The following is a 12,421-nucleotide window of genomic DNA, read 5'->3' as shown; positions in this document are numbered from 1 at the left end:
TTTATGGGTGGGAGGATCGTTTCTGTCTACCCAAACAATATATATTTACAGTATAATCCTAAATTCCCTAGTGTAGGACCCTGACAAATGACTTCTCTTGCATGTTTGTTAGACCCCCTAAGGATTTGAGATCCATTTTTATTCCACCAAAAAAAAAAAAGTGTTCTAAATAAGGTTTTGGCAACCCTAAACCAAAAAGTGAAGGACTAACCAAGGGTTTCTCCAAGGGTTACACTTTCAGGGGCTGTGGCTTAATACATGATGATGTCACCACAGGGCCAAAATTGTTGATCTTCTTTTCATGATTTTTGGAAGAGAAGGGATAGGAGGTTCTCAACAGGCAAAATACGCCTTATAAAGGCTTAATACTTTCTTCTTCTTTCTTCCCCAAAACTGCAAGACATGCCAGCATCTCTACTTGCCATTTGTTGCTGAATTGAAATGGCCCAAGAATGGGACTGTGGGGGCCACAAAAAGATGACCGTTGTACTGCATGATACAGTATAACTCATGGTACCTGAAGAGAAGCAGCTGCAGAAACATATATATTTATATTTATAATGGTTTGGTGATTTTTATCTGCCCAGGGTTATATTGTATAAGATCAGTAGCCATATAAATCTTTTAAATAAATAAAATAAATAACTAGCCTCCTGCTGGAGCAGAAGAGGAGGAATGTGTCATTGGGAAGGTCCTAAAACACTCTTGTATCCAGGTCAGTAAATCAAAAGTCAAGTGAACAAATGGGGGTGCTCCATTGGACCTGTGACTCTGCTGAGAGGCAGACCATTTGAAATATCTCGCATTTTGCCCTTGGTTGTGGCAATTTGATGCACATCATGGGACCTCAGTGAAGCAACTCCAAAACCAAACTGTGCACAACATTAAAAAGAAATATGACTTGATGAATGGACATGGGAAGAGAATATCTTAATTATGAGGACCTGCAGGCACCTTATCTTTATTTCCTCAGATTTCAAAGTAGTATCTCACAGTGTAGAATATCTTTATGATTTATTAACCAAACCTTTCCATGAATTTAATTTGTGTGCTAACTTCTATTTTTGTAGCTCTGCATCTTTCAGATGAAAAGAGAAGCCTTATATAGATCATTTAAAGCAGTCTTTGGTTCAAGCCACAGTCTCAAGCAATTCCGCCCAGTCTAGACATGGTCTGATACAGCCTTAATTCAATTCTGGTCCAAACAAGATATCTCTTCTAGCAAATACTACCCTTCTTTACCACATCTTTAAAGTATGAGTTGACCTCAGATATAATTTGGATCAGACCTCAGTAACTTCTATTGTTGCCCCTATTGTTCTTGTTCATAACAATGAAAAGAGAACAGGCTAACAATAACTACTTCTCTGAAAACTGAATTTCATTTGTGCATAATAGAAGCTAAAATTTAGATGCAGCACCTGTTCTGCAATTGTACTGTTCATCTGGAAACTCATCAAGGAAACATCCAGTTGACTGTAGCTAGGAACTAACTCCTAGGTATTGGGGGACATAATTCATTTTTGGAGTTCTTGATACTCTCTGAACTTGGTTGTTTGCTTGCAGACATTTCATTATCCAACTAAGTAACAGCATCAGTGTGAGTGAGTGCAGGATTTGCTCCCTGTTTATATACAGTGGCTTTCCCTGCCAGTGTTGGTGGGGGTGTGGTTTTCTCCTTGGTAGTTCCTTGACTGCAGTACTGTTTTCTGGTTGATTGTTTGTCTGGTGTTAATCCCTGTTTCTCTGACTGTTTTCTGCTAGAGGGGATGTGTTCTACTCTTTTTTGTTTCCTTCCTAGATTTTTTATTGTCTCTTTTTATCGTCTTTATCCTTCTTTACTTTTTTTAACAAATCGGAGTGGGGAGGGGGTAGAATAAAAGTGAGAACAACTGTTGGAAAATACAGGAAGATCACCAATGCAACACAGTGCCATCTGGATCCCCTATCAAATTCTATCTGAGGCGGGCCAGTTGCACTATGTCAAAGCTTCATCTGGTAATATTCACATATATATGGATGTGAAGTTTGTGGCAAATTAGGCTGAAACATTCAAAAGGGCAGAGATGGAAATGTAGAGTCCATAGATGGAAATGTAGAGTCTCCCTGTGGGGGAGAGTTGGGCGGTGAATAAATTAATAAAATAAATAAATAAATGTACCTCCTGTAACAATACCCAAAACATAAATAACCTCTAAAATTGCAAGTACTTCCTTTCACACATCTCTATGCAAAAGAAAACAGAGGAATGCAGAGCAAGTGAATAAAACATGTCAAAGATGCAAAATCTATTTATACAGTTGCATATGGCCACAATGGGTTAGTTTCTTCTGCTTGCTAAACAGCTTAGTAACACTTCTGCATGTAGACTTCTTAATTAAAAAAAAAAACCTCAGACTGGCCTGGTAATGGGGTAACTTGGAATATCAAGGCTTCTTTTCATTGAAATGTTATACAAATGGAAACCAAGCTGCTGGCTCATTTGGTCTCAGCTGGGGAGCCGATAAACAAGCAAAGACTAGCCTTCTGCTCCTGAAGACATTTCGTTGGAAGCACATCTATTTATTATAGCAGGCAGGTAAATCATGCAGCTTTTCACAGCTGCATCTAGTGGCTGATGACAATGGAAGGGCTGGACACTGATACTCTCCCTAGAAGATTTCTATAATGTTTCTGACAGTCTGGAAATCAAAGGTACATTCCATGTTTTGCAGCTTTTGATTGGCCTAGATCAGTGTTTGTCAAACTTGGCAACTTTAAGACTTGTGGACTTCTTAAAGCTTGCTGGAGAATTCTGGGAGTTGAAGTCCACACATCTTAAAGTTGCCAAGTCCAAAAAACACTGGCCTAGATGTACCTGGAGTTCAAACACCAAGAGGAAAATGGAAAGAAAATGGGGAGATAAGACGATGAAGGAAAGAGAGAAAAGGGGGGAAAAGTAAATGGAGATGGAGAGGGGGGAAGTAGAAGACAGAGAGGAAGTAAAAGAGAATGCTGCTTTGGCTGCATCCATTTTGGCTTTAGCCATGCCTTCTTCCAGGAAGTCCTGGGAATGTTATACTGCAGCTTGGGCAATGAAGAAGGTTTTCTATCCCTTGTTAAAGGCACTGGAATCCTGCCCTGGTTTACTTTGTCAAGCATTAAAAAAAAAAAGAGTGTTAGAATCTTGAATCCACCATCACCTTGTTTTATCTGCAGATTTTGGCAGCAATGAATGAGAAGAAAGAGGATGAGGGGCTGACTCTTCCTGTTGGCTAACACCTGTTCATCTGATCCTATGAATGTATAGATAATGCATACAGTAGATCCTGTGAATGCATAATCCCAGCTTTGCATATCTGGATTATGTGATTTGGGGTATTGTATCATGCACAATACACAACTGTGCACAGACAAGCCACACAACGATGAGGTTCACATTTACATACCATTAGTAAAACTTGAGGTCAGTTTGTAGAACCTGGGTCCACTTTAGATAAAACGTTCTAAACAAATATAAATGTAAGCAAATGCTTTGTTATTTCTTCAAGTATTCATAAACTAAATTGCAAGGCTTCAGTTGCATGGTTCTTCAGCAAAGGATCGTTACCTTGTCGTGGTGCTGGAGCTTGAGCACCTCAATGATGCCATGAGCTAAACCGTGAAGGGCCACCCAAGATGGGAAGGTCATGACAGAGAGGTCAGACTAAATGCAATCCCTGGGGAAGGTAATGGCAACCCACCCCAGTATTCTTGCCGTGAAAACTAAATGGATCTGTACAACCAGAGATATGTCGGTATACCATCAGAAGATGAGACCCCCAGGTCGGAAGATGGTCAAAATGCTACAGGGGAGGAACAGAGGATGAGTTCAACTAGCCCCAGACGTGATGACGCAGCTAGCTCAAAGCAGAAAGGATGGCTAGCAGCCGACGGTGCTGGTGGTGAACGGCGAATCCAATGTTCTAAGGATCAACACACCATTGGAACCTGGAATGTAAGATCTATGAGGCAGGGCAAATTGGATGTGGTTATTGGTGAGATGTCAAGATTAAAGATAGACATTTTGGGCGTCAGTGAACTGAAATGGACTGGAATGGGCCACTTCACATCAAAGGACCACCAGATCTACTACTGTGGACAAGAGGACCACAGAAGAAATGGAGTAGCCTTAATAATTAATAGTAAAGTGGCTAAAGCAGTGCTTGGATACAATCCAAAAAACGACAGAATGATCTCAATTTGAATTCAGGGCAAGCCATCTAACATCACAGTGATCCAAATATATGCCCCAACCACAAATGCTGAAGAAGCTGAAGTCGAGCAGTTCTATGAGGATCTGCAGCACCTACTGGACAACACGCCTAAAAGAGATGTTATTTTCATCACAGGAGACTGGAATGCTAAGGTGGGCAGTCAAATGACACCTGGAATTACAGGTAAGTATGGGCTGGGAGAACAAAATGAAGCAAGACATAGGCTGATAGAATTTTGCCAAGACAATTGCATAACAAACACTCTCTTCCAACAACCTAAGAGACGGCTTTATACATGGACTTCCCCAGATGGACAACACCGAAATCAGACTGACTACATCCTTTGCAGCCAAAGGTGGTGGACATCTGTACAGTCGGTAAAAACAAGACCTGGAGCTGACTGTAGTTCAGATCACGAACTTCTTCTTGCACAATTTAGGATCAGACTAAAGAGATTAGGGAAGACCCACAAATCAGCTAGATATGAGCTCACTAATATTCCTAAGGAATATGCAGTGGAGGTGAAGAATAGATTTAAGGGACTGGACTTAGTAGATAGGGTCCCAGAAGAACTATGGACAGTAGTCCGCAACATTGTCCAAGAGGCGGCAACAAAATACATCGCAAAGGAAGAGAAAACCAAGAAGGCAAAATGGTTGTCTGCTGAGACACTAGAAGTAGCTCAAGAAAGAAGGAAAGCAAAAGGCAACAGTGATAGGGGGAGATATGCCCAATTAAATGCAAAATTCCAGAGGTTAGCCAGAAGAGATAAGGAATTATTTTTAAACAAGCAATGCGCGGAAGTGGAAGAAGACAGTAGAATAGGAAGGACAAGAGACCTCTTCCAGAAAATTAGAAACATTGGAGGTAAATTCCAGGCCAAAATGGGTATGATCAAAAACAAAGATGGCAAGGACCTAAAAGAAGAAGAAGAGATCAACAAAAGGTGGCAAGAATATACAGAAGACCTGTTGTGATGGTTGCCCTTATTCCAGTAAGACACAGACTCACTAGCCAGGCTAAGGATTTCTGGTTTATTGGGAATAGAATGCATACACAAAGAAAGACGGGAATGAGCACATGGCGTGCGAGGTAGCCGGTAAATACCTGTGGTGCAGACCTGGTCCTTCTCCACCCCCCATTGTCCCAAAGTCCTGATCCGGAGTCTCGATGGGCAATCAGGGGGCGATTCCAGAGTCTCGATGGGTGATCAGGGGGATTAGCGCTGATCACCTCTGTCCTCTTCCTGTGTCCAGCGCAGGTGTGTCCCCCGGGGCAAATGCAGCGATGTCAGGGAGATAGGATGATGGCTTCTCAGGTCAGGGCAAAGGTATGGCTCCTTTGTCTGTTATTGGTATTTGTCTTTTAGTGCTTAAAGGATTATCACTAATTCCTTCCTCTTTCCTTCCCTTCTCTGGAAAGGCATGTTCCCCGTTGTGATGCATGTATGCATTGCAACGGGGGACATGACATACTGCCTCCCCCAAAAAAACTTTAAGGTGCTGGTTTGGCAGGATACGCTTCATGGAAGCATTTGACAAGCCACTGCGCTGAGACATCCCGAGCATGCACCCACTCAGGGTGGGGGAAATGTCTCCAGCGGACCAGGTACTGGAGGGTGCCCTGTAGCCTTCGGGAATCTAGAACCTCCTTGATTTCAAAATACTGTTGTCCATCGATCATGATGGGAGGAGGGGGGGGGGGTTCGCTATGCCACTTTGAGGAGGTAACTGGTTTCAGTAAGGCACAATGGAACACTGGGTGTATGCGTTTCTAGTTGTGTGGCAATTCTAACTTGAAAGTTACCGGGCTGATTATTTCCACTATTGGAAACGGGCCAATGAACTTGGGGGCTAACTTCTTTGAGGGCTGCAGAGACTTAATGAATTTAGTGGAGAGGTAGACCTTATCTCCCACTTTGAAGTCTGGCTGCGCAGCCCTGTGGTTGTCCGCATGCCGCTTGTAGGTTGCTTGGGCTTCGGAGAGAGCCAGCTGAATGATTGGCCAAACGTTGGCTAGCTGAGCCACCCAGTCATCTGGGGAACAAGGCGGGGCCGCTGGCTGTGGCAACTCCGGGATTGGAATGAAGTCTCGACCATAGACTACCCGGAAGGGGGTGTGACCCGTGCTCTGGTGCACTGCATTGTTATATGCCACCTCAGCAAAGGGGAGTAAGTCTACCCAGTCATCTTGCTGGTAGCTAATGAAGGAGCGCAAAAATTGTTCCAGGGTGGAGTTAAGGATCTCTATAGAGCCATCCGTGTGGGGGTGCCAAGCAGTGGATAATGCCTGCTTGGTGCCAATTAACTTCAAAAATGCCTTCCAGAATTGAGAAGTAAATTGTGTACTCCTATCTGTGACCAAGTGGGAGGGGGTACCGTGTAATTTGTAAATATGATTTAAAAAGAGGCGTGCCAGCTGTTGAGCGGAGGGAATGGAGGCACATGGGATAAAATGTGCCTGTTTCGAGAAGTAGTCTTTAACCACCCAGATGACCGTTTTTCTCTGGCTGGGTGGCAAGTCTATGATAAAGTCCATTGAGATTTCCTCCCAAGGGCAGGAGGGGCTTGCCACCGGCTGCAATAGTCCCTGGGGCTTCCCCGCTTTTCGCTTGGCCATAGCACATGTAGGGCAAGCAGCGACATATTCTTTTACATCCCTCCTAAGTGTAGGCCACCAGAATTGTCACCTTACCAGATGCAGCGTTTTCACAAAACCAAAGTGCCCTGCCATTTTGTCATTGTGAGAACGGCTCAGAACCTCTGCTCGCAATTGCTCCAGCATGTACAAGCTATTTTGTTTCCAAGCCAAATCGTTTTCAAAAGAAACATTGTGTTTATTTGCTTGCAACCATGTATCCGTTTTTAAGGCTTGTACGAACTGCTGTTGCAATTGCGATGAAACTGACATGCGTCTCCCTCCCCTTGCAGGCGGTTGTGCCGGGGTGCGCTGCGTTCCAGTTTGGCTGCGCGTGACAGCTTGGCAACCCAGCTGTGTGTCGGTCCACACCGTACCTACAATGTCAGATGCCTGACTGGCATCCTGGGGCCGCCTAGAGAGAGTGTCTGCTAAGAAGTTCTTTTGTCCTGGTATGAACTTCAGCTTAAAATCAAAGCGGCTGAAAAACTGTGCCCAGCGAACCTGCTTGGGGCTGAGGCGTTTTGGGGTACTGAGCGCTTCCAGGTTTTTGTGGTCCGTCCAGACCTCAAAGGGGCAAGTGGCCCCTTCCAGGAGGTGTTGCCATGCCTCTAAGGCAGCTTTGATGGCAAAAGCCTCCTTCTCCCATACATGCCATCTCCGTTCTGTTTCTGAGAACTTGCGGGAGAGGTACGTGCAAGGCTTCAGCTGATCATTTAAATCCTGCTGAAGCAGGAGTGACCTGATCAAGAAATCGAACGCATCCACCTGGACTACAAAGGGCTTGATGGGGTCAGGGTGTTGTAGAACCGGTTCGGCTGTGAACAGGCTTTTGAGGTGATCAAAAGCCCTTTGGCAGTCAGGAGTCCAGTTAAGAAGCGCTCCTGGGTTTCATGCCTTGCGCGTGTCGCCCAAACCCTTTGTGCGGAGTAAATTAGTTAGGGGTAAAACGATTTCTGCTAGTCCCTTGATGAACCCCCTGTAAAAATTCGTAAATCCGAGGAAACTCTGTAGTTGCCTCCTAGTGCGCGGGCGCTCCCATGCCAGGATGGCCTGGACTTTTCCAGGGTCCATTTCGATGTGCCTCTCAGAGATTCTGTAGCCCAGATAATCTATCTGCGATTTGTGAAACTCGCATTTAGAGAGCTTGGCAAAGAGTTCTGCTTTGTGGAGTTTCCTGAGCACCTGCTTAACCAAGCGTTCGTGCTTCTCTTCAGTTTCAGAATATATCAGCACATCGTCTAAATACACGAGTACCCCCTTGAACAAGTGGTCGTGCAAGACCTCGTTAATCAATTGCATAAATACCCTCGGTGCCCCTGCCAAACCAAACAGTAACACTTTGTATTGGAATGATCCCAGTGGGCAATTGAAAGCCGTCTTCCACTCATCCCCCTCCTGGATGCGGATGCGGAAATAGGCTTCTCGCAAGTCCACTTTGGAGAATATTTTCCCCTTTGCCAGATGTGCTAATATGTCTTTGATTAGGGGTAAAGGATATTTGTTGGATATGGAAGCCGCATTCAAACCACGGTAGTCCGTACAGAGTCTCAATGTCCTGTCCTTTTTCTCTCTGAACAAGACTGGGGCTCCAACTGGCGAGTTTGCGGGCTCGATGAAGCCTCGTGCTAAATTCTTGTCCACAAATTCCCGCAATGCTGCCAGTTCTTTCTGGGTCATTGCATAAATTTTGGGCTTTGGCAAAGGTGTGTTGGGGAGCAGTTCTATTGCACAGTCCGTTTTTCTGTGGGGTGGGAGTTTGTCTGCTTCTTTTTCCCTGAACACATCTGCAAACTCAGCGTACTTGTCTGGCAAACCTTCCAGGGCCACTGCCGCCAGATGTGTGGTAGTAGACACTGCCCTCCCCACCACAGCACGGGGAACTCGGTCCACTGTAGGTGCTTGGTAGAAGCCATCTGTAAACCTGATTGTCCTGGTCTCCCAATTTATGTATGGGTTCCTTCGTACCAACCACGGGATGCCCAAGATGATTAAGGGATGGCCCACCGGTGCCATGACAAATTTCAGTCTCTCCCAGTGGCTGCCTAACTGCAGCGCCACACCTTCAGTGAATTGGGTGACCGGGCCCCCTCCCACTGCTAAACCGTCCAATTGTGTAAATTCTATGTGGTGCTGAAGTGGACAGCAGCGGAGCTTTAAATCGGCAACCAGGTCCGGGGCATTAGGCACCTAGAACAGCCCGAGTCTATTAGGGCCCAGACTTCGACTGATTTCTTGGTGGAAGTTAACTTGACTTTTATGTACAGGGTGGGACAGTTGGCACTCACCCAGAAGTCGCTGCGCCCATTCTCCTCCTCCACCTGCCCTCTGGCGCTTCTTAGGGCAGGTGGCTGGCGTTTCCCGCTGGTTCTTCCTGGTCGCTCTCCTCCTCTTCAATGGAGTATGGTGGGTCTTTTGCTCCGATCTCTTCACTGGCCACTGGCATCTTTTTGGGTGCTGCGGGTGGTTTGCCTGGCGTTTTTCCCGGCCTGTCAAATGCCTTTGTTTTCGGGCATGCTGCCGCTTTGTGGTCCTCTTTCCCACATTGAAGGCACTGTCCCTTGGTGAACCGTCGCTCCCTCTCCTCTCTCCAGGGTTGGGGTGCTGGTCTCACCGGTCCTGCAGCGGGTCAGGGCCCCTTTACCATCTCTGCTTGTTGTGCCGTCCTCTTGGCTTGTAGGAAGGTCTCCTGGGCATTTTCCGCCTTACCGGCCAGTAGTATCCACTCAATTAGAGTGTTTGGGTTGTTTCTGCATAATGCCCACCTCAGAACGTTCAAGTTCAGGCCCTCTTTGAAACGTTCAATGAGGGTAGACTGCAACCAGTCCTCCACCTTTCCAGCCAGTGCTTGAAATTCCATGGCATAATCTGCCACAGATCGTTGCCCTTGGCTGATTTTCCTCAGGGCTCTTTTTGCTCTCTCCTTTTCTAAGGGATCTCTGAAGTGCAAATCTAGTGCCCAGAGGAACTCATTGCGGTCCTCGAGCTCTGGGGCATCTGCCTGGCATAGCTGCACATACCAGTCAGCCGCCCTTCCCTTAAGTTTGTTCGCAATGGCATTAATTTTGCCCTTTTCCGAGCAGAAATATGGCCCAAATTCTTCCATGTAGTTCTTTGCATTCATCAGGAAGAAGGATAATTTTGTTGGGTCCCCGTCGAATTTGACCCCGAAGTCTTTCACACCTGCTCCCGGTGGGCTCCAAACCACATCTGGTCGTCTGGGCGTGCCTCGGGCTGCTGGGGTTCTCTGGTCTCAGTGTGGGGATTCCCTCAGCTGGACTCCAGGCGGTGTTGCCTCCGTCTCGTGCCGGCTCCAGCCTCTTCCCAGCGGTCGCGTCTCCAGGGTGGGACGGGGGGAAGATGATCTCCTGGCGGGTTCCTTGAGGTGAACTCTGCCCGGTGCTGCCTCAGCCTCCTGCCATCTCCTTCCTCTCCCCAGCTGTCACGTCTCAGGGGTGGGAGGGGGGGTGACGGACTTCTGGTGCCTGGTTCCACCTCACCCCTTCCTCAGGATTCCTACGCCACCGACATCCTCAGGAGCAGCTGCTCGATCAACTCCAGCCTCTCTTCCATGATGCTCAACCTCGCAGCTGTCCTGGAGACTTCCCTGGTTCGTCCACTCCGGCGTCTTCCCTCGGCTCCCGACATCGCTGATGACAGCAGGTCCCGGGACTTCTTAGACGCCCCGAGCGTCCCGGATAGGGATCCTGGCATCTCGTCCATGATGACCCACTCACCCTGCGACTCTCTGGTGGCTTCCAGTGTCCTGCTCCTCCCGGTCTCCTCCTCCTCCAAGCTCGATCCCGAACCCTCCTGGACCTCGTACCATCGGGGAATAGGGTTCTTGCTGATCATTCATGCCGCGGAGTCGGGTGACCCATCGCCGGTCCTCTGGTAGTCACCTCTTCGTGGGTTGAGTCTCTCCATCGCCATCTTGGATCCCTCACAGACGAAATCTGGAAAGGTGCTAGCGGAAAAAAATGTTTTGATTAACATCTTTATGTGATGGTTGCCCTTATTCCAGTAAGACATGGACTCACTAGCCAGGCTAAGGATTTCCGATTTATTGGGAATAGAATGCATACACAAAGAAAGACGGGAATGAGCACATGGCGTGCGAGGTAGCCGGTAAATACCCGCGGTGCGGACCTGGTCCTTCTCCACCCCCCATTGTCCCAAAGTCCTGATCCGGAGTCTCGATGGGCGATCAGGGGGCGATTCCGGAGTCTCAATGGGCAATCAGGGGGATTAGTGCCGATCACCATTGTCCTCTTCCTGTGTCCGGCGCAGGTGTGTCCCCCGGGGTAATGCAGCGATGTCAGGGAGATAGGATGATGGCTTCTCGGGTCAGGGCAAAGGTATGGCTCCTTTGTCTGTTATTGGTATTTGTCTTTTAGTGCTTAAAGGATTATCACTAATTCCTTCCTCTTTCCTTCTCTTCTCCGGAAAGGCATGTTCCCCGTTGTGATGCATGTATGCATCGCAATGGGGGACATGACACCTGTATAGGAAGGATAACAATATCGGGGATAGCTTTGACGGTGTGGTCAGTGAGCTAGAGCCAGACATCCTGAAGAGTGAGGTTGAGTGGGCCTTAAGAAGCATTGCTAATAACAAGGAAGCAGGAGACGACGGCATCCCAGCTGAACTGTTCAAAATCTTGCAAGATGATGCTGTCAAGGTAATGCATGCTATATGCCAGCAAATTTGGAAAACACAAGAATGGCCATCAGATTGGAAAAAATCAACTTATATCCCCATACCAAAAAAGGGAAACACTAAAGAATGTTCAAACTATCAAACAGTGGCACTCATCTCACATGCCAGTAAGGTAATGCTCAAGATCCTGCAAGGCAGACTTCAGCAATTCATGGAGCGAGAATTGCCAGATGTACAAGCTGGGTTTAGAAAAGGCAGAGGAACTAGAGACCAAATTGCCAATATCCGCTGGATAATGGAAAAAGCCAGGGAATTTCAGAAAAACATCTATTTCTGTTTTATTGACTATTCTAAAGCCTTTGACTGTGTGGACCATAACAAATTGTGGCAAGTTCTTAGTGGTATGGGGATACCAAGTCACCTTGTCTGCCTCCTGAAGAATCTGTATAACGACCAAGTAGCAACAGTAAGAACAGACCATGGAACAACGGACTGGTTTAAGATTGGGAAAGGAGTACAGCAGGGCTGTATACTCTCACCCTACCTATTCAACTTGTACGCAGAACACATCATGCGACATGCTGGGCTTGAGGAATCCAAGGCTGGAGTTAAAATCACTGGAAGAAACATTAACAATCTCAGATATGCAGATGATACCACTTTGATGGCTGAAAGCAAAGAGGAACTGAAGAGCCTTAGGATGAAGGTGAAAGAAGAAAGTGCAAAAGCTGGCTTTCAGCTAAACCTCAAACAAACCAAGATTATGGCAACCAGTTTGATTGATAACTGGCAAATAGAGGGAGAAAATGTAGAAGCAGTGAAAGACTTTGTATTCCTAGGTGCAAAGATTACTGCAGATGCTGAGTGCAGTCAGGAAATCAGAAGACGCT

This window comes from Candoia aspera, chromosome 7 (assembly GCF_035149785.1).
Source record: "Candoia aspera isolate rCanAsp1 chromosome 7, rCanAsp1.hap2, whole genome shotgun sequence".
NCBI lineage: Eukaryota > Metazoa > Chordata > Lepidosauria > Squamata > Boidae > Candoia > Candoia aspera.
Note: the sequence above shows the minus strand (reverse complement) of the source record.